The 19927-nt window shown below is 35.0% G+C and overlaps 1 protein-coding gene across 13 annotated transcripts in view; it reads right to left on the minus strand.

Annotated features, from left to right (window-relative positions):
• Window positions 1–19927, minus strand: part of MEF2C (myocyte enhancer factor 2C) — a 175735-nt gene that overhangs the window by 133650 nt on the left and 22158 nt on the right. For 2 of the 13 annotated variants that reach the window (XM_055563883.1, XM_055563863.1), the window contains exon 1: window positions 18940–19882. The exons of the other annotated variants lie outside the window; for them this stretch is intronic. The gene's annotated coding sequence lies outside the window, so the exon portion shown is untranslated. Of the gene's footprint in view, window positions 1–18939; window positions 19883–19927 lie in introns of those variants that run through there. 13 annotated transcript variants of the gene reach the window in all.

The following is a 19927-nucleotide window of genomic DNA, read 5'->3' on the forward strand; positions in this document are numbered from 1 at the left end:
GCTTCATTAGCTGTTACCAATTTCAGAAGAGACTAAGTCTTGGGCAAGGCCTGGGCAACCTCTCCCAAAGGGTGGCAGGCCGTAAAAAAAAAAAAAGAAAACTTCTAAAAGTCTGTGACATTTTTGGTGATGAACTGCCTTTTCCAGAATACTGCCAGGATTTGACTCATCATTTACCACTCACTTTAGGTGTCCTTTCTTCTACTGAAGACTGACCTGACCAGTCATCTCCCGAAAAAGTTGAACATTAACCATATTACCTTCAACACACCCGGAGGACACTGGTGATCATATGACATTCACAGTTGCACCTGAAGTTCATCTCCCTCACCAGACTGAATTCCTTGGGGACAGAGAAGACTCCATCTTTCATTTTTGTATCCTTAACACCTTGCAAGCCATTTCCCTTTAAACACTTAGTGAATGAGCTGACTGATTAATAAATTCTGAGTTGATGTCCAAGAGGAAGTAGACATTTTACAGACAGAACCAAAGACAGTTTTCAAATTATAAGCTTATTCATTTAAATTTCAGAATGCATGGAGTTGTATGACTAAGTTCAAAATTCACATGTTTCTTCTAAATAGTGGTTCTCACCCAGACTTCACATTAAAATCACCCAGGCAGCTTTGAGAAATAGCAATGCCAAAAGAGCAGGCTGATTTAATCCAAATCTGGAAGTGGATGGGCATGAGCAGTTTTTTAAAGCTCTCATACAGTCACGATTGAGAACTACTGCTCTAAACTAACTGTATGCAGGACAACCAAAGTTTCATACCTGTGACCTTGTCACTTCACATATACCCAAGATCAATTACAGCTCACAAATTTGTATGGAGTCTGTGTGAAACTGGTAGTTGATTTTAGTCCTTCAATGATCACAGCTTTTAAAAAAAGGCTTTCAAAATGCAATATTAACTACATCATAATCCTCTTCCAGACACATTACTAATAACTTAATCATTTATAGAATTAGCCAATAGCTATGATTCCTCCCCAGCCTTTGAGTAATCCAGGCCTGCTTAGTGAATTCTTACTTCCTCTACATTTAGAATACTTGTTCTTATGTATGGACATTCAATATAAATCTGGTGTTTTATGGAGTCTTAGAGCGTGCTCTACAATTGGAAAGCTCCAAGAAAGGAATTCAAACAACTATAGTCAAAATCACATTAGGAAGTATACTAACTAGTTGTTCTGTGTGAAAGATAAGGATGCACATAACATTACCAGTACACTTACTATTGTGTAAAGCACACAAAACTGCCCAGGCCAGTGGGCACCTCAAAGTGACATGGAGGCCATTTATCACTGTGGCCAATTAATTCTAAACTACATATCTAATTCCCAAATCTTCAAGTCATATTTCTAATAAAAGCATTGTTAAATACAGAGAACAAAGACTATTTTGGTGTTTGCATGGTAATCCAAATACGCATTTGATTCTCTTCAACAGCAAAATAAAGTGAACCAAATGCTGTTACTAAAATTCACTGTGGAAATTTGTCAAGGAATCCATGACGTAAAGATACGGCAGTTACTAATTTTGAAGTTCAGAGTGTATACATTTGCTAAATCAGAAGTATCTGAATCCTGTCTGACCTCTGACTTGTCTCTCTTCTCACTTCAAGAGCATGGTAATGCTTTTATGAAAAAACAAGAAAGTTGTTTATTAGAAGAAAGAAATTTTATATTATTTTTCATAGGAAAATTCTAAAAGTGATCCTTTTCCTTTTTCAAAAGGCCTTTTACTGAATATAGAAATATTCAGTTAAAAACTAAAAGCCATGCATTTGGTGAATAAATGATGTAACATTTTCTAGTTCTCAAATATAACGCAAACTGTTCTAACTTCTCAGTATTTCAAATCTTTCTGGTTTTAATGTTTTGTTGTTTCTCTTTTTTAACTACAAAGAGAATATTACAAGGTGTGCCCGAATTAAAAATTCTCTAGAATATGCACTTGCATGAGTTAAATTAACTACTGAAACACATTTAATATCCATGTATAAACTGTTACACAGCTTTCATTCTTAAATTAAAATTTTATAAATTCCTACAATTCCTTACCCACTAAGGGTTAAAAAACGGTTAAAAATTAAAGCAGTTTAAAAAGTGAGAAGCAAACTGTACCTCACTAGACGGAGATGACATAAAACTAGTTGTTCACATTTCAGTTAAAGGTAATACTATAACTGGTAAAATCCATTTTCACAGATAGTAATAAGCTGTTGCTTGTGAAAAGAAACTCTATCAAATAGTTAATATACATATTTTCCTTTCCAGGGTAACAATATAGAACTGTATCATGGACCAAGAATTAATTCATTTCTCCTTAAAAAGAGAAATATCACCACACCAACATATCACACAAACATGGGTATGACATGTCATTCTGGGCTTACGGAACACTTTTCCCCATGATGCCACGCAAAATTAAGTTTCTATAATTGAGTTATTTCCGTTTTCTTATCTCATTGCTAAGAGAATGTATGTGAGACTTTGACTTAGTGGGTAAGAGAGTGGACTCGAGACTGTCAGTTTGAAGCTCTAGCTCTGTCATTAACAAAGTAGATCCCTGGTAGGCAAGTTGTTTATTTCTACCTCAGCTTCTTCATCTATAAAATGCGGATAGTAACAGTGCCTGTATCGTTTGGTTTTGAGGAAAAAATGAGTTAATGCTTGTTAATGCTCAAGCTCTTAAACCAGTGCCCAAATATACAGTAAGCTCTTCAAGAAAGTTAGCTGTGGGAATAGCTGTAATTAATAATGCTTTCAAATGAATAATACATGCTTTTGACACATGTCATAAAAGTTACTGGGAATTATTAGAGACATTTTGAGTAGTGATGCTGAATAAAAGTATTTAAAAGTGGAATTCCTAACTCATAGTTGAAAGTATCAATTATATTTATAGAAGATCGGTCTTACTTCCAGCCACCAAGCCAGCAAGAACTGAAAACCAACTGGTCAACATATGTTGATGCAGATGGAAAAAGGCTACAACTGTCTTTAAATTCCCCAAAGAAAGCTGGTGGAGAGCCCTTCTGGTCACTGCAGTCCAACCTATCATTACCCGTGCAGTGAGACTCTTTGATGGGTTTTTTGTCTATGAATAATACATATTTTGGGGACAGCTTTACAAAAATAATCTTTCTTTGCTCCAAAAAGACCTATGACTAAGCAGATGCAAAGAAAGAATTACCTCCCAACCACAAGGCAGGGTGGTACTCATGTCGGAAATTGAGGCAACTGGCAAAATCCAAAAGTATTTTTGAGATAAACTGGTCCCGTAGTTTATATTCTAGAGAACCAGGAGAATTTCAAGCTTCAAAATGACTCTTCCCTTAATTGTTAAAAATAAAATTGGGAAAAAATTTTAATTGTTTCTGTGTAAGGAATTATTAGATACAAGAGCTTATCTTTTTTTTTTAAAATGTGGACCATTTTTAAACTCTTTATTGAATCTGTTACAATGCTGCTTCTGTTTTTTATGTTTTAGTTTTTTTGGCCAGGAGGCATGTGGGATCTCTGCTCCCTGGCCTGCTCCCCCTGCACTAGAAGATGAAGAGGCTTAATTGCTGGACCGCCAGAGAAGTCCCTAAAAGAGCCTATCTTTTTAGAAGACCTGATATTCTATATACCAAATATTTCACAATGCAAACCATCCTTGCAAATATTCTTTAAGTTCTGTGAATATCACTAAAAGGAGTGAGCTTTTTTTTCCCCAATGAAATTTAAGTTTGTATTTACACTCTGAATGGTAAGCAGAGGATTTTAAAGATTAGTCATTCATGATAAGCATGATTAAGTTTGCCTATGAAGTTTTGTCTCTAAATGATCTGTGTATTCAAATTGTAGCAAAAGAAAAGATTCTGGTTTTGTTCTCTCAACCCTGGGACTCCTCCCCCAATATCAGCAGTAGTCAGTCAGTGAGGTCAAGTCTACCATCTTGTAATACAAAATGATGTACGTTCTCTGTTCCCTCTCAGCTCCACTGCCGAGGGCTTTGAGGGGACGAGTAAGAGGCTCTGACATCTTATGGGGTCTGACCAAATATTCTTTACAGTTCACCCGCTGTGATTCCTGGTATAGAATAGCCTTCTTAAGCCAAGAGCAAACATTGAGGATTACCAAAACTAAACAATTCAAGTACTACAGGCTAATTAAAAACTAAAGTTATCTGACACATAATGTCATGAATAAACTAAAACTTTGGCTAGAAAAAGTGAGCTCCAGAACTGACCTCTGTCACACATCTTAAATACATGTGCCCTGCTCACATTATCAAAAATGTAACAGAATCAATTCATAGACATGTATACACTACTGTATTTCAAATTTAACCACCAAGAACTTTTCTTTCTTTAGCTATTAAGAAAACTTACAAAAAAAAAAAAAAGAAAACTTACTATAACAATCATTTGATATAACTATAGAAAGATAATTTAGCAATTAATCTATATCATGTGACAAGAGAGCCAATGCGTGCCAAGAAAATGATTTTCTTGCTAAAATTTGTGAAGCTGTTTGAAGAAGGTCTCTGTATGTGGCAGTATATCAGTTGTGTAATCAGAAAAAAGTTCTGACATAAGATATCTTAAAATATATTTCATAAATTTTCTTTATACAGAAACCTAATAACTAGTTTTCCCATATAAATATACACGCTGCTGCTGGTTAGTTGCTTCAGTCGTGTCCGACTCTTTGTGACCCCATGGACTGTAGCCTGCCAGGCTCCTCTGTCCATGGAATTCTCCAGGCAAGAGTAATGGAATGGGTTGCCCTGCCCTTCTCCAGGGGATTTTCCCAACCCAGGGATTGAACCTGGGTCTCCGGCACTGCAGATAGATTCTCTACTACTGAGCTATGAGGGAAGTCCATAAATATAATATATAATTAATGCTTAATTTGTATAAGTGATTATTCATTAATAATCTTCATTTTAGTTCATATGAATTATAACTTTGATTAAGAATTTTTTAATTTCCCAAACTTTGAGTTGATCTTCATATCAAAAATTATTTAAAAAATCTAAAATTAGCACTTAAGTACATTTGAAAATCTTCAGTTCTGGGAGATAACTTAAGTACCATGATCTGTACACAAAAGTAAATGTGTATCCATTATCTATCCACATGTGCATATATATGCAATACGTACTTACTACTCATAAACTTCAAATTCTGCTAACTTATTGAATTCATTTTTTTTCAGGAATAAATACACGTTTCCATTGCTCAATTTTTGTTTACTTGTACATAAAACCAGAGAAATTGTTTTATATGGAGAAGACAACAAAACTCTGAATATTTATTTAGAATATTTGATAGGAACAGAGACACTTGAACAAATAAAAATTAACTTCAGAAATATTTACCTATTACGTTTTTAAAACGTGGATATCTATGAAGAAAAAAAATGTTAACAATACTTTGAGAGTACAGATTATCAAAGGTTGTTATACAGAATAAAGATGTATTTGATAGTATGCTTTTGATTTCATTTAATGGTATCAAAGACTTAAGGAAATCAACATTATCTATCAAGTCAAATAATGATACTAAACAGTATGTCATGATATTTTTAAAAATAAAGCCTTGATTTAAGTAGGAGAGTATGCTTGTTGTTAGTATATGTAATTTAATGATTATAAGATAAATTCTATAATTAGAAATTTGATTTTTCATAAAAATCTTTGGTCTATTTTAAACATCCCTATGAAAACCTACTCTAAAATTTAAATACAATACATTTTGTTCATCATCATAGATGTTTGTGACCTTTTAAAATTTTAGTTTTAATAGAAAGTGAATATTTGGCCAAAACTATGTTTGGAAGAAAGCTTTTGGTCTCTGAATATTATAAAAGTTTCTTAGAAATCTCTTAAAGGCTGAGTACAATAAAACTAGGGCAATGCATATATTCTCAGTTACTCTTAAAAAAAAACCTGTAAAAGTGACTATAGTGGCATGTTCTGACACATTCTTTTCATAAACCGAACCCTGTTAGTGACAGCAGAACAGATTGTGTGCATCTGCTGGGAATGAGCCAGATGACAGTGGAAAAACGCACATGGATACCTTGGCACAGCAAATAAAAAATGGAGAAAAAAAAGACCTGGAAGAGAAAGTGCTCAACTTTAATTGAAACATTCTTTCCAACATGATGAACTTCATCCAACCTCCTCTTGTAGCCTGTCAATTTAACATGTAAGATTGTGTTTTAAAAGGGTCCTTTGTAAGTTAGAGCTGTTTTGTCCTCTCCTTGTACTAAATTTTTTTTACTGAACTTTTCAGTTTGCATCAGAGTACAGCCAATTAGCAATGTTGTGATAGATTTAGGTGGACAGCAAAGTGTTATCTATTCTCCCCCAAACTCTCCTCCCATCCAGGCTGCTACATAACATGGAGCAGAGTTCCTTGACCTTGCAATAAATATTGACTCAAGTTTTGGATTATTTCTTCAAATTAAGGCAAATCTAATAAGCATCTGGGTAGAAAAAGAGGCCAAACCACTCTACCACAGTCTGGTAAGAGAATGCTAAACTTCTAAAACCCTTTCAGGTTCAAATCAAATTTTAAATAATCTGGGTTAAGTTCTGAATTATATGGCTATTATATTGCCAAGTGCTAGAGATACCACAATTCAAATATTCTGCAAATGTGACTATTGTAAATGTTGCTTGCACTCAATAGTGCTACAATATTTGATTTTATGCTGATCAACCACAATATTGTTTAAACAGTTGGCTCAATAGCACTAGAGAGGTCCATACATAAAAACAAATGTGCTTCTATAAATCATATCAGTAAGTTATCTTGGATGTTCTGATTACAATGAAAATTTATTCTATACAGTATACAATGCAAATTTTAAATTGGAGACGAAGTTGTTTAATAGATCAGTAGTCTGACTGAAGCAGCTGCAGTCAAAAAAAAAAAAAAAATCTGGTGATTAACAGCCATTTTCCAGTAATCATAACCCTGGAAAGGGCTACTGAGCAGGGGGAGGGGGTGCAGATGGGAGTAATTCTCTAAGCCCATGTGCCTTAGAGGGCTCCATCATCTTCATACAGACTTATTATTACTATTATTATTATTTTTAAATTAAAGCTTTTAGAGGCATCCTTGATTGCAGAGTTGGGAGCTGTCCATGCTGTTCTACCATAGGGAAGTCTACTCTGCAAGTATTCCTTGCAATGAGCACTCTTTATCCAGGCATTAAAACAGGGCTAGAAAAGAAAGCTGAAATGCAAGGTGTACACTGGAGGGGTGTTATTCAAGAGCATGAGAATAATTTCAAGTAGTTGCAACTCCATAGGCTGCCTAAACAGGGCAAGCCTCATCAACACTACCTGTCACCCAAAATATGATTTTTTTTTTTTTTGAGAAATTAAGTGAATATAAAAGCGGAACAAAAAAGGGGTAGGCAGACACTGAGACCAGATTTATTCCCATTTTCATCCACATCTTACCTAAATTTGTTTATGTTATCAAAAGGTATAATCCTCAGGTAAACGCCTGCATTTTCTGTACTACTTTGTATTTCTTCTTACACAAAGAAAAATGCTTAAGTTCATTTTTTCATCATCTCAAAGTTGATAAACTAAGACTACAATGAATAATGCCTCCAAAAACGGATAGATAAAAGGGGAAAAAGGACAATAGAGGTGCTTTTTATTTATTTTTTAACTCTTTCAATAAAATATATTTTATCTTTACAAGTGAACAAAATTTAATAATTTATTCAACAAATCTCTACAGAATATCTATTATATGCAAGAGTAATTGTGAAGGAATATAAAGATGAGTAAAATGACACTCAGTCTTCACAAATTAATTTATCTCCACATACAGTCAAAATTATGTAATAAGAAAAATAAAGAATACTAATAAATCCTTCAAAAGTGGTTCATACTAATGCTAAGAGAAAAAAACCCTTCAGAATTCTCTGTGATGTTGTTTTCACTATTAAAATCATGTAACAACTCTATGTATCTCAAATACTTCCTCTAAAATGAATTTTTATTAAAACTAAGCAGTAATCTATCTGGAATTCAGAACTTCCAATAAATGACTTATAAAACTCATAGATGAAATTATTTGGTTTCTTTGGTTACATTTCTGGTTCTAAAAATAATGTGATATTTATTAATAACATCTGATCTGTGAAAGATTTTGATTTTCTTGAAGTATATTGTACTGAGCGATCATTTGCACTGACCTCATGTAACATCAAAATTAGAGACTTGACCTGAAAGTGACCCAATTTTAATGGTATGAAAGTATTATTGACAAAAAGTTCAAAATAATGATTCCCACCAAGCATTTCTAAATGTTCATCTCTGGCAGGAAGATAAAATGATTAAAATATAGTGTAGTGCTGTGATAATAATTCAGGCTTCCCTGATGGCTCAGTGGTAAAGAATCCGCCTGGCAATGCAGGAGATGTGGGTTTGACCCCTTGGTCGGGAATATCCTCTGGAGAAGGAAATGGCAACCCACTCCAGTATTCTTGCCTGGGAAATCCCATGGACGGAGGAGCCTGGCAGGCTTCAATCTATGGGGTCGTAGAAAGAGCTGGACACAACTTAGCAACTACAACATAATAACTTACTAATTACTGATCACTTACATTCATTTTTATATGTATTATCCTGTTTAATCATTACAACTTTAAGAGATGGGTATTATTCCCATTTTACAGATGCTGAAGACAATGCTTTCTGATAGTTAAACAACCTATCTACAGCCACTACCCAGTAAATGGAAGACTGGATTTTGAACCCAGTTTGATCTTCGCTTTTAACCATTACTGGCCATTGCTTATGGGTCTATTGGTCTAATAGCACACATATGTAAAATTAAAGAAATTATATTAAGTATAACAATGGGGTCTTCAAACTCTATGTCTGCAAATCAATCTGATTTTCTCTTTCATTCATCCTTATCCTCTCATACTTTTTGTTTCTCACTCTCTTTGCATTTTTTTCAACCCATCTTTTCCTCTACACACACACACACACACACACACACACATCCTTTGGAGTTCTGACCCAGCACTTCAATGAACATAATCAAGGCCTAATGGTTCAACTAGTCCAATAACTGTACCATCTCCCCAGACTTCGTACCACTATGCATTTTTGACAGGGATGCACCATTTGCTGACTCTAAAGCTGTCAGTGCTTCCTTACTAAGACACCATTCTAAGATCGGTGTCTGGAGCTCTTTCGTGATATGGCATTGGGCTGTGATGAACCACATCAATCTCTCAAGTGTCAGAAGATAAGTTAACACCTGAAACAATTCTATAATCTTTCATGTGTAGTGAAAACAATATAAAAGTGCACTTGCTTTCTCACAATACCAATATTCTGAAGCAAGAAGAGAACTCAAGAGAGAATCAAAAAACAACAAAAACTGAAGAAAGGAAGAACAACGTCAAGAATTCTTTGATTTTTAAGCTAAAACATGAGAGAAGTCAAAAAATATCACATGGCGCTCAGGCTAACTCAAGAAGGATCAAATAGTCCTAGAAGGGACACTGGCCATTCATTTCAACCAAAGGACCATATGGAAACAAGCAATGGTTCTGAGTATCCTAACCCGGCCCTTCACAAATCTATTAATGTCATCGTGAAATTTTCTTTTTGTTTTTTCTAAGGGGGAGAAACACTCAATGGTGACAAAAATGTAGCCAAAATTATTTCCTTAACCTACAACCTAGACAGATGCTAGGTTAAAGTGATCTTTTAATAAAAAATAGAAATGAATGAATGAATACACTTCTTTAAAAAAAAAAAAATAGCCAGGTTTTGTTCCTCTTCGTTTAGTTAAGAAAAGTAACCCTGATGAATGTAGGTCTGGACTTACACCTTTTACAAATATATTTAACTGTTATAAAAGAAGGGTAAAAAGACCAACTTTCTCAACCACCAAACCTTTACTTTAAGACCCTCTGACAACTTAAGTCTTCTCAAATGTGAACAGAAATAAGGCAGCTTTAAAAAAGTACATGGTAATTTACTCATTAACTGTTTAAAAAATTTTTATTTCTTGCCCAGCGAATTACCTACTTTAAGAACATCCAAGAGATTAATGTTTTAATCAGGCATAGTTTTGTAATATTTAAATAGTACGACAATCCATTTTCTATTAAAAATTTATCCAGGGCACATACTGAACTGAAACTTTATAGTGTGTCTAACAATATTTATTGAGCGGTGATGATTCAAATTATACTATGGTTTGGAAGAATTCCAAAAAAGATAAAGAAATCTCGTACCATATCCTAAATGAAAGCATAGTTTTAAAGGGTGAATCTGAATTTTTAAATAGAATGTCTAATTTTGTACAAAATAAATATCAAAAATTAGTGACTCTTATGTATATTAACATATGTAAAAAAAGTTTAAAACATATGTATATTAACATATGTAAAAAAAAGTTTAAAAGTTTTCCTCTTGTTAATGGGGTTTGAAAGTGTGCCAGGTGTAGGGTTCTTACTCATAACACCAAGAAAAGCCATTGTGATCATACCCTCACAAGTTTCCTTTTAAAGTCCATGTTGTGTTAATTTCTTAACACTCCATTAGGAAATATCTACATCCACATAAAATAGTTTCTTAATATTCAAGCATAATTAAAATTATCTTTCTTATCTGTTTTAGTTTAAGGAGAAATAAAATTATGTTTAACTATCGGTCTGATGCGGTAAATTTTATACAGGCAATTAATAACTGGTTTAGTGGGTTAATGAATAAACTAGCATGTATATGCTATTTGTATACTGTGAAATCAATAATCTAGTTTAAAAATAAAACTGGAACAAATATTTATTACATAATAATACTTTCTACTTAAGGCTTTCACTTAATGCACTTCTACAACAGAAGGCCAGTTTTAGAAAGGTGTGCTGGCAATAATTTGACTCCACTTCACACAAATCAGAATTCTACTACAGATTGAAAGGAGCCATGGCAGCTAGAAATTATTTTTTAATAGGATTTTAAAAAATTACGTTGCTAATGGTTGAAAATGTAACTGGTAATTAAAGAATGGCTTAAACAATTTTTTTTTTACTATATTTTACAAGAAGTATAAGCTTTCACACTACACTTTCAAATGCAAAGAATATTAATGCAGATATTTAGAAACTGATGTATTTTGCATGGTAATAAATTCACTACCCACAATGCACCTTTCAAATAAAGAACATAAACCAAATCTGAAAACTAAAGCCCGCATTTTCTCTTTGTATTTTGACCTCGTAATCATTAGAAGTGTGAGTGTTTATCAATAAAAGCGACTGAAGTGCCACATATTGTGGTGGAACATTGCTATTTCCCCGAGATAAGTACAAAAACCACTCAATGTTAATTTGCATCACAAAATGACCTAACATATCTGGAATATAATGCACAAGCTTCATTGAAAAGATGTCATTATATTTTTCTCAGCAAAACAAAAAAAAAATACAGACATCTGATTGGGCCTGTGTGTGCTGGAGGAGGGGAGGGTGGGGAAGAGGGCTCATTTTCTATCTTACACCTATTGTTTTAGGCATTCTAAACTGCTCTAGGGGAAGCAAAAAGAAACATGCTGAATTCACTTTGCAGTTAATGTCTCAGTGATTTAAGAGGCAGAGTTTTCAAGTTAAAGAAGGGAAACGTTATGCTTTTCCTTTCCCAGAGCGAGTGCCCAGGAAGAAGGCCCTCTGGTCCTTAGCCTACGCAAGGGGAAAAAAGGACATTACTTGGGGCTGAAATCACTCGGAGACAGAAGTGGGGAAGTTTAAGATGTGGCACTGTGTGCTGTGTCTGGTCTGCAGCCAGGAAGTTTTCATTTTGTAGCTCTGCTGCCAGTACCTGCCCTGCACATTCAGGAATAAAAATACACCAGAACTCAACCTCAGAAACTGTGGATGTTACAAAGAATTAAAAGAGTTTATTTTTCTTTCTTTATCCTGAGTGTAATTACTGTTTTTAAAAAGAAAAGAGCTGAAACTATAGTAACTGGAGGGTTTTTTTTTTTTCCCCTCCCCTTTTAAACTCCTCAAACTACCTTCCCACAAAGCCATTTAAGTTAAATGGTACATTTACAGACTCACCTACATGAAGGATATAACTTAAAACATCTGCTTAGACACGTACGTTCTGTTCAGATATAAAGAATGTGGCCAGAAAGCTGAAAAATATAGGGCCATTATATTCTTAAAATGTGTGTCCTTCTGGTGTGCGTGTGTTCATTCATTAAAGAGATTTTTGACTGCAATTAGGTAGTTGGTCCTATAAAGGTTTCCTTGTGTGACCATGATTTCTAAAAATAAAATGCTCCAGTGAATATTTCTGCTAAATAATCACATCTTCAAAAATTACTTTAAAGAAACTCCAATCCCTCATGTTACTTTAAGCAATAATACCAGCTTCCAGAATAAGCCTTGGTTGTATACCTCATGCATGGTCAATAATTAATTAGAAGGTTAAAAAAAGTCATGTTTACTCTATTAAGTAGGAGACTAATTTCCTTATCTGTCCCCACTTATTTACGCTCATGAATCTATTTCCTAATTTTGCAAATAAATAAGCATATCTAAAGGCAAAGCTGCCTATTTTCAGGGTTCCAGGAAAGATGCATTCTCGAGCTATCATTCTAACTTGCTGAAAGAATCACAGACGTGTGAGAAAGTGAGAGGGATAGTTGTTAGCTGTTTTTAAAAATACACTTCACATTCTATCAAGACCATTATCTATCGCTTTTTATATCCAATATGCTAGAGATCCATGGTATCAAAGAACAATTTATATGAATTCTTCATGTGCATCTTATCTATGACAACAAGATACAAGAGGAAAACCAGACCACACTCAGGCTAGTCTTTTGGAAAAAGCAGGTTCTCACCAGGGACTGCTTCAGAGATCAGTATCTCCAGTCTCTAGAAACAAGTTCAAGGTACTTTACTTAAATCATTACTAGAAGATTTGCATTGTCATTCCACATGAATCGCAACAACCACTTGCAGGATGAACAACACTGTTCCATTCATTTCAAACTTACAGCATTAAGAATTAATAAAGTCTCTATAACATCTGCATTATTAAAGAGTAATGATTCCTGCAGAAATCTGCCTGTAATAGGTTTACTGTTTCTATTGCTTGTAAGATCACCGATTTCCTTTATAATGTCCTCAGAAGACAATCTTCATGTATACTTTAAACTCTGTTTACAACTGGCTATATTTTAAAAATAAATAGAGATTTAACTGAAGCAATATAATGACACTGTACAAGAATGCTTTATGGTGAGGACAAATGAATGCTACTCATATTACCACCTCACACCCAAATATTTATATAACAGGTATCATATAATTTCCATAGTTAGTAGGAATATGACTTTCCTTTTTGTAGTTAATGTTAAAATAATTCCAAAGAAATGTTAGATAATACTATATTGGATAATCTTCTTTTTTCTAATGATATTCTTTGTTACAGAATTTTCCATAATTATTTTTCTTGCACAGACAAAAACTATTGATGCTATCTACTTATTCTTAAGAGAGGTCGCGAAAGGGTGCTTTTAGCTCTCTTTATGTCTCAACACATCTGTAAAATAGTTACTACTGAGATCTTGTTTTAAGCAAAATTAATTCCAGTGGGCTTTACAGAAGTTAATATCAAGAGAACAAAATTTTCACAGACTATTTTTCAGCATAGACTTTTTTTCAGTGTGAGACAGGTTATCAACAAGAATTGCTTTTAAGAAAAACCTGACAGTTTCCTTTGCTCGCTAACTATAGCAAATGATCAGAAATTATTTTCTTTCTCATGCTGTTATTCACTTACATACTTGCTTCAATTCTCCAAGGGAAGAAATGTGGCTCTTGTGGGAAAGGTCCACCCCTTTCTACATGTTTGCTTCCTTGAACGAAAGGAACACACCCCCTAACATTCTTTGAAATGTGTCCAATATGCAAAGAATTGGAATAGCACTGTATTACTGACCAAACTAGAAAATCTTAAATGAGAGTCAAATATTGTTAAACTGCGTGTATTTGGGGACAACTAAATGATGCATACAGAGGTAACAGAAATGAACTATGTTCAGCCTCTGCCTAGTGTCTATGTTTGGACACTCAGAACACTTGTAAGTGTTAATGGAAGAAACCTGTGAGTGTTTTTGTGCACCTGTGTGCGTATGACAACTCAGGAGGAGGTCCATAAATGTTACAGGTTTCTGAGTGCAGCCTTTGAACTTAAGACCCATTAGAAGAATGGTTCCTCTTTTTCATAAATTCTTTAAGGATAAAAATACCCAGAAAGTGAAATATCCATCCTTCATAAGTGGAATCAGAAAGTTGTCTGAAATCACGTAAGTGCATGAATATTGAAAGTCTATGCTCAATCTCCTCATGACAGAAAACTCATACCAAAGTTGGTAACCTTTGCTTGTGCGTTTGACAATTTTTTGGTCATGAAAATTGTCCTCTAACAAGTTTTCCTTCTACTATGTAGAAGCCAATGTTCCAAGAGCAAGTTATTTCTATTCTTATTGTCTAAAAATGTGATATACTTCATATTTGTAGGTATCTATACCTTTATCTTTACTTTTTCCAAAACCGTCTTTTCTAATTCCACTTTTACACCGAAATTTCCAAGTGTAAAGACACCGAGTGAGCAAAATTTTATATCCTTTTAAAGATATTCAGTATTTAAATGGTTAGTCCCTTTGCAATTTGTTCATCAGGCACTTGCTGATGAACTCAGCTATATAATTTTCAGGCCTACAAAATGGAAGCTCTGCTACTCTGCCTATGTTTTATCACTTGGAATAAGAGTGAATATAAACAGTGAGTATATGAACTGGCGCTGATGGTAATAAACTTATTAAAACTTAGTAAGATATTGTTATGGTCAAAGAAAACCTGCAAGTGCATACCACAAATCCATTCAGATGAAACATCTCATTCACTGGAATTTCCTATCTTATTATAACAATGCACAGAAAATTAAACACATAAATATTAATTTTATGTTATCATAGAAGATGTAGGCAATGAAAATGCAATGTTTACATTTATGGGTGACTCATTAGTGTTTTATTGTGTGAAACACTAGGAGGCCTCAGTTGGGTAAAAAAGGACTTCAATTTTTAAAGAAGCAAGAAATTACTGTAGAGTTGGATGCATAAAAAGTAGGGGTTTTCAAAATGTTATTATGTAAACCAAAACTTTTTCTCTGAAATAAACTCTGAAAACATCGCATTTTGTTGTAAAGAATGACCTTTGTAAAATATTCATGAAATAGATATACTTTGACCAAGAAACACCTATGAAGATCTATTTCAAACATATAAATTCATTAACTATGTAATTTCACATTTTTGTGAAGAATATATCTGGTAACAGAATAACATAATGGCTATTGACTACCATGCATTTTCTGCTCGGTTACTCAATACCGTGACTGTATGTTTTATTTCTGGCAAATTCTGTTTTGTGCTCTCTACAAAGCCTCAGAAAATGTCTACTGAAATTAAACCTTATAGTAATAATTGCTTCACATAAGCATCCAGAATTTGCAGTCTGTTCCAAAAGAAGTGATGAAACTTAAAATGAAAGCAATGAGGATGTATATATAAAGTACATGTTTTTCCTTATTTCACTATTGAAAGCCTGACGTCTGAAAACTGAGTTTTCTACTGTTTGAATGGCTCTTCATAATGATAAAGCAACAGGGTCGTGGTATACTTATCTAGCAATCATTTGAAATTGGAGTGTCTTGCCATTCCTCAACAATCAGCTTTTATCTTTGACCTATCAAAATAACATGTGAACTGCGTAATCCGCCTTTTGTAAGGTGCACAGACTCTGTTGTCGCTCCTGGTTTTGTGAATTGCCTCTGTAATCTGGTTTGATTTCCTAAAGATGACAGATCTCGGTGAACAGTCAGGCTTTACTGAGTGCAGGGCAGTCCACGCGCCCTTGAGATTAAGGTACAGTGCTGAGGACGGGATCTTAATCGCCTACCCTTCCACATGCGGCACACAGACTGAGCACCAGTGATTAAATCTTTTCATTGTGTCCAGGCAATCACTGTATTCATAAAATGAATATGTGCATTTTTATAAGTTTTAGATATTAATTTGCGTGGTGTTTTCTCAGAGGATGTGCTTTGGGAAAAAAAAAGTAGAACTTTATTAATAGTCTTTTTAAAGTCCTCTCTGTGATCCTTAATTGCATATGAAATTCTTCCATGTTATTCTGAATCATGTCTCTGAAGCCAGGGTTCTCTATTTAATAACTCTTTTTTTGTTGTTGTTATGAAGTACAAGTGTCGCTGCACAGATATTTCCCCATTTTTGTCACTTTCTGAGATTTCATACACTCAAAATATACCGCATGTGGAATTGAGAAATAAAACCACAAAATATACTACAATAAACAGAAGAAAGTTTTGAAATATAATGTTAACAAATGCCAAGGAGTTATTTAACTCAGTTGTTTTATAAAATAAGTTTAAACACAATAAATCATTCATTGAAAAGATATGGTTGTAGTGTTATACAGTTTATTGATCTGGTAAAGTGAGGGCCAAGGAAGAAACTCATAGACATCTGAAAAATATAAAACATGATGCTTTTCCAGGATTCAATTTTGAATCATTAGATAGTCCCTCTGCCTCTTGGAATGGACCATTTCCCCTAGGTTTTGAAAACTGAATATGTTTACAAAGAAGAAAAGAGGCAAGGTACAGTAAAGTCCTTGTTATTTAAATTTCATGTATTTAATTATAATATGTTTTTGTTCTGATGAGTTCACATATATGATTGCATACTTTTAAAGTATGAACAGCTCCGGAAAGCTCAAAAATTGACTTATTATTATAAAGTGCTCATTTGTTATTAAAAACTAAGAAACAAAATTTAATAAAAGTTACGTCTTTAATATTGTCTTTCACTATATTTTACAGCAATCAGAATGTAATTAATGAATGAGGTAAAATACTGTCTTTAGTAAGAAGTCTGGAAAATATGCCACAAATACTCCAAAGCTGCATGAATTACATTAGTAAAAAACAGTAGATTTTTATAAAGTTTAGTAAAATCCGAAGGAAAGATAACTACCAACTATTGTCTCCTTAACTTGGCCAGGGGACCATATTTTAAACAAACACAGTTTAAAGTATGTTTTGATGAAAACTTTTAGGATTGAGTTAGAAGTCTAATACATAGCCAAATATACTTTCCTACAAATAGAATGAGATACTTGATTTTAGAGATTTGTTTTCCCTCTTGAGATAAGACATTAGATAGGTACATCTCATTTTATCTGTCAAGTTCTGAATCTACTTGCTTTAGAACTACCTCTTTATCTTGATAAATAATTTCATGCACACACTGGAAGACAATAATATGGTTTATTAACTGCACGATATTCAACCAAAACTGCCTGTGCCATATTGGTACATATTGAATGTTCTCAAAGACTGGCCAAGACTGATATTATTTTATAAATTAAATGTTTTAGTTTCAAATTGGAGATTGTAAATCTCTTTAAAGCTAAAATTAGTATGCAACACAGAGGTTAAATGGGGTTCACAGGTGGTCACATTTCCATGTCTTACCAAGTCCCTAGGGATCAGAGTTATTATATTCTATATAAACATCTTTACTTTGCAACCACAATTCTATTGCAAGGTGCCAGTAAAAAAGAGGCTGGTCACTCTTTTTGACTGGTATAATGAGGTAGCTAGAGTTCCTTTCATAGCACTTAGAAAATACATGCAGTCACTAACCATTTCACAAGACAGTTACTGTTCGAGTTAGAATCAGATTCACAATAGTAAAATGCACTTTGTGTCAAAGCAATTCTCCACTGAGGACTGGTTAGAGAACTGGCAGAAAGCCTGATTCTACTTATTATACTGTCAGCATTTACATATAAAGGAATTTTATACAAAAGACACACATTCCTAAAATGTGAAGAAAAAGGGCTTTTCCCCAAAATGGTAACTACTGGACCTAGAATAGTCAGACATGTTTCAGACATAGAATTTCCTTTAAGAACAACTAGCCATATTCTGGGAAGGACATAACACTACTATTAAATTTAAATACTTGCATAATATTTAATAACACAACAAACAATGTGCCACGTCTGTATATACTTCCTTTGTGCCCAACTTTATCACTGAGTTTGGTAACTTTCAGCCAAAGTCCAAACAGATGGCAATTTCAGTGACTTAACCTTATTTGTTTTTAAACAGCTATGTATCTGACTTGACCTAAACAGCAGTGATATATACTGAAGTCTCAACAAGAATTGTGAAATGTGTAGACTACCATGGCCACTGTATCACATTTTGTCCACATTAGCCCTCATCAAGCCAGCACTTTGGTAATGGAAGGAGATGCACAAAGGTATACTCTGACAGACAGCCATGCTTTAGCTCAAACTAATCCCAAGATTTAGTGGCTCAGAAGCATAACCCAAAGCAAATCAGAGTCTCTGGTGGGACTCACAGGAGCATCTTTCCATGGTGAACTGCCGGCTAAATCTTAAGGCATGTACTTCAAGGTCACAGAACATTCTGTGAAATACTAAAGTCCACCAGGCTCCACATGCTCCACCATAGCAAACATGCTAATGACGTGCACTAACTTCATGAAACTTTAAACACACCAATGTGACAAGAACAAGTCAGGAGTGATTTCAGCAACTGATAGCAAACAGATAGGAGTATCTAAAAAGTTACTTTTAGCCACACACAAGAAAATCATGGAACCTAAGGAAAAAAAAATGCACAACAAGCCTCAACTTCAACCTTCAAAAAGGCACAGCGGTAGACCCAGTGCCGTGGAATATACTGATGCAGATTTCGGAGACAATACCCCGGCTATTTCTATTTCCTGGAGAAATGTCAGAGGTACTTACATGAAGGAAGAACCGATCAGATTAGTCCTTGGGATATTTTCCTTTTTCTTAAGAGAGAGAAAGAGAGAGAGAAAAACAAAAAAACAAAAAACAAAAAACACGACAACAGTAATCTTTACTTCGTCCAGCCTTGAAGTGCTTCTCCACCTGATTCAAACATGCAGTCACGGCGACCCACACAGAACCTTCAAAGTCAATCCAATAGCAGCCCGAAGATGTCTGGGTGTACGCGTGTGCTCAAGTGTCTGACTGCGAGCAGAGCGAGCAGAGCTGGAGAAACGATGTGTGTGTGTGCGCGCGCGCGCGAGCGCGCGAAAGGAGCGCGCGCGCGGGGGAGGCACGCGCAGGGCCGCGCATTCGCGCGCGCGTGCTCGCGCCAAGGCCGCTCGGAGGAGTGAGGGGAGGAGGAGGAGGAGGGAGGAGGAAGGGGAGGAGGAGGAGGAGAAAGTGGCTCTCGGCGGCCAGCCGGATTAAAAGTAACCAGACTCGTCCAGAAAACTGCGTCCAGGAAGGAAGTGACAGAAAACGAATGGGAAAAGGAGAGTCCGCTCACAGCCTTTGAAACATCGCGTCAAAAAGGCGAGGGGCGGGGGGAGTGGAAGGATATTGGGAGGGGAGGCGAGGGTGGCGGAGAAAAAGGAGCGCACGGCTTGGGGTTCTAAGAGGCCCATCCCATGAAGCGCCTCTTGCCTTCTTTTCCTTTATTTTATTTTGCCCTTGCCTTTGCGAGCGCTGCCTTTTTTTCCCCTCTCCCTCCCTCACAATCCCAAACCGTTGACTCCCTCTCTCTCTCTCTCGCCTCGCGAGCTGGAGAAATCATCAGTTTCACTCTTGCAAAAGGGGGGCGGGACCAGACCTTGAAGCAATTTTTTTTTTAAATAAAACAAACATCCAGCAGTTCCCTCCTCACCCCTCCAGTCTCAACTAGATTGATAAATTACTCCACTACACTACTTTAATTATGTATATGGTATGCAGAATAAATCAC

Source organism: Bubalus kerabau, chromosome 1, assembly GCF_029407905.1.
Source record: "Bubalus kerabau isolate K-KA32 ecotype Philippines breed swamp buffalo chromosome 1, PCC_UOA_SB_1v2, whole genome shotgun sequence".
NCBI lineage: Eukaryota > Metazoa > Chordata > Mammalia > Artiodactyla > Bovidae > Bubalus > Bubalus kerabau.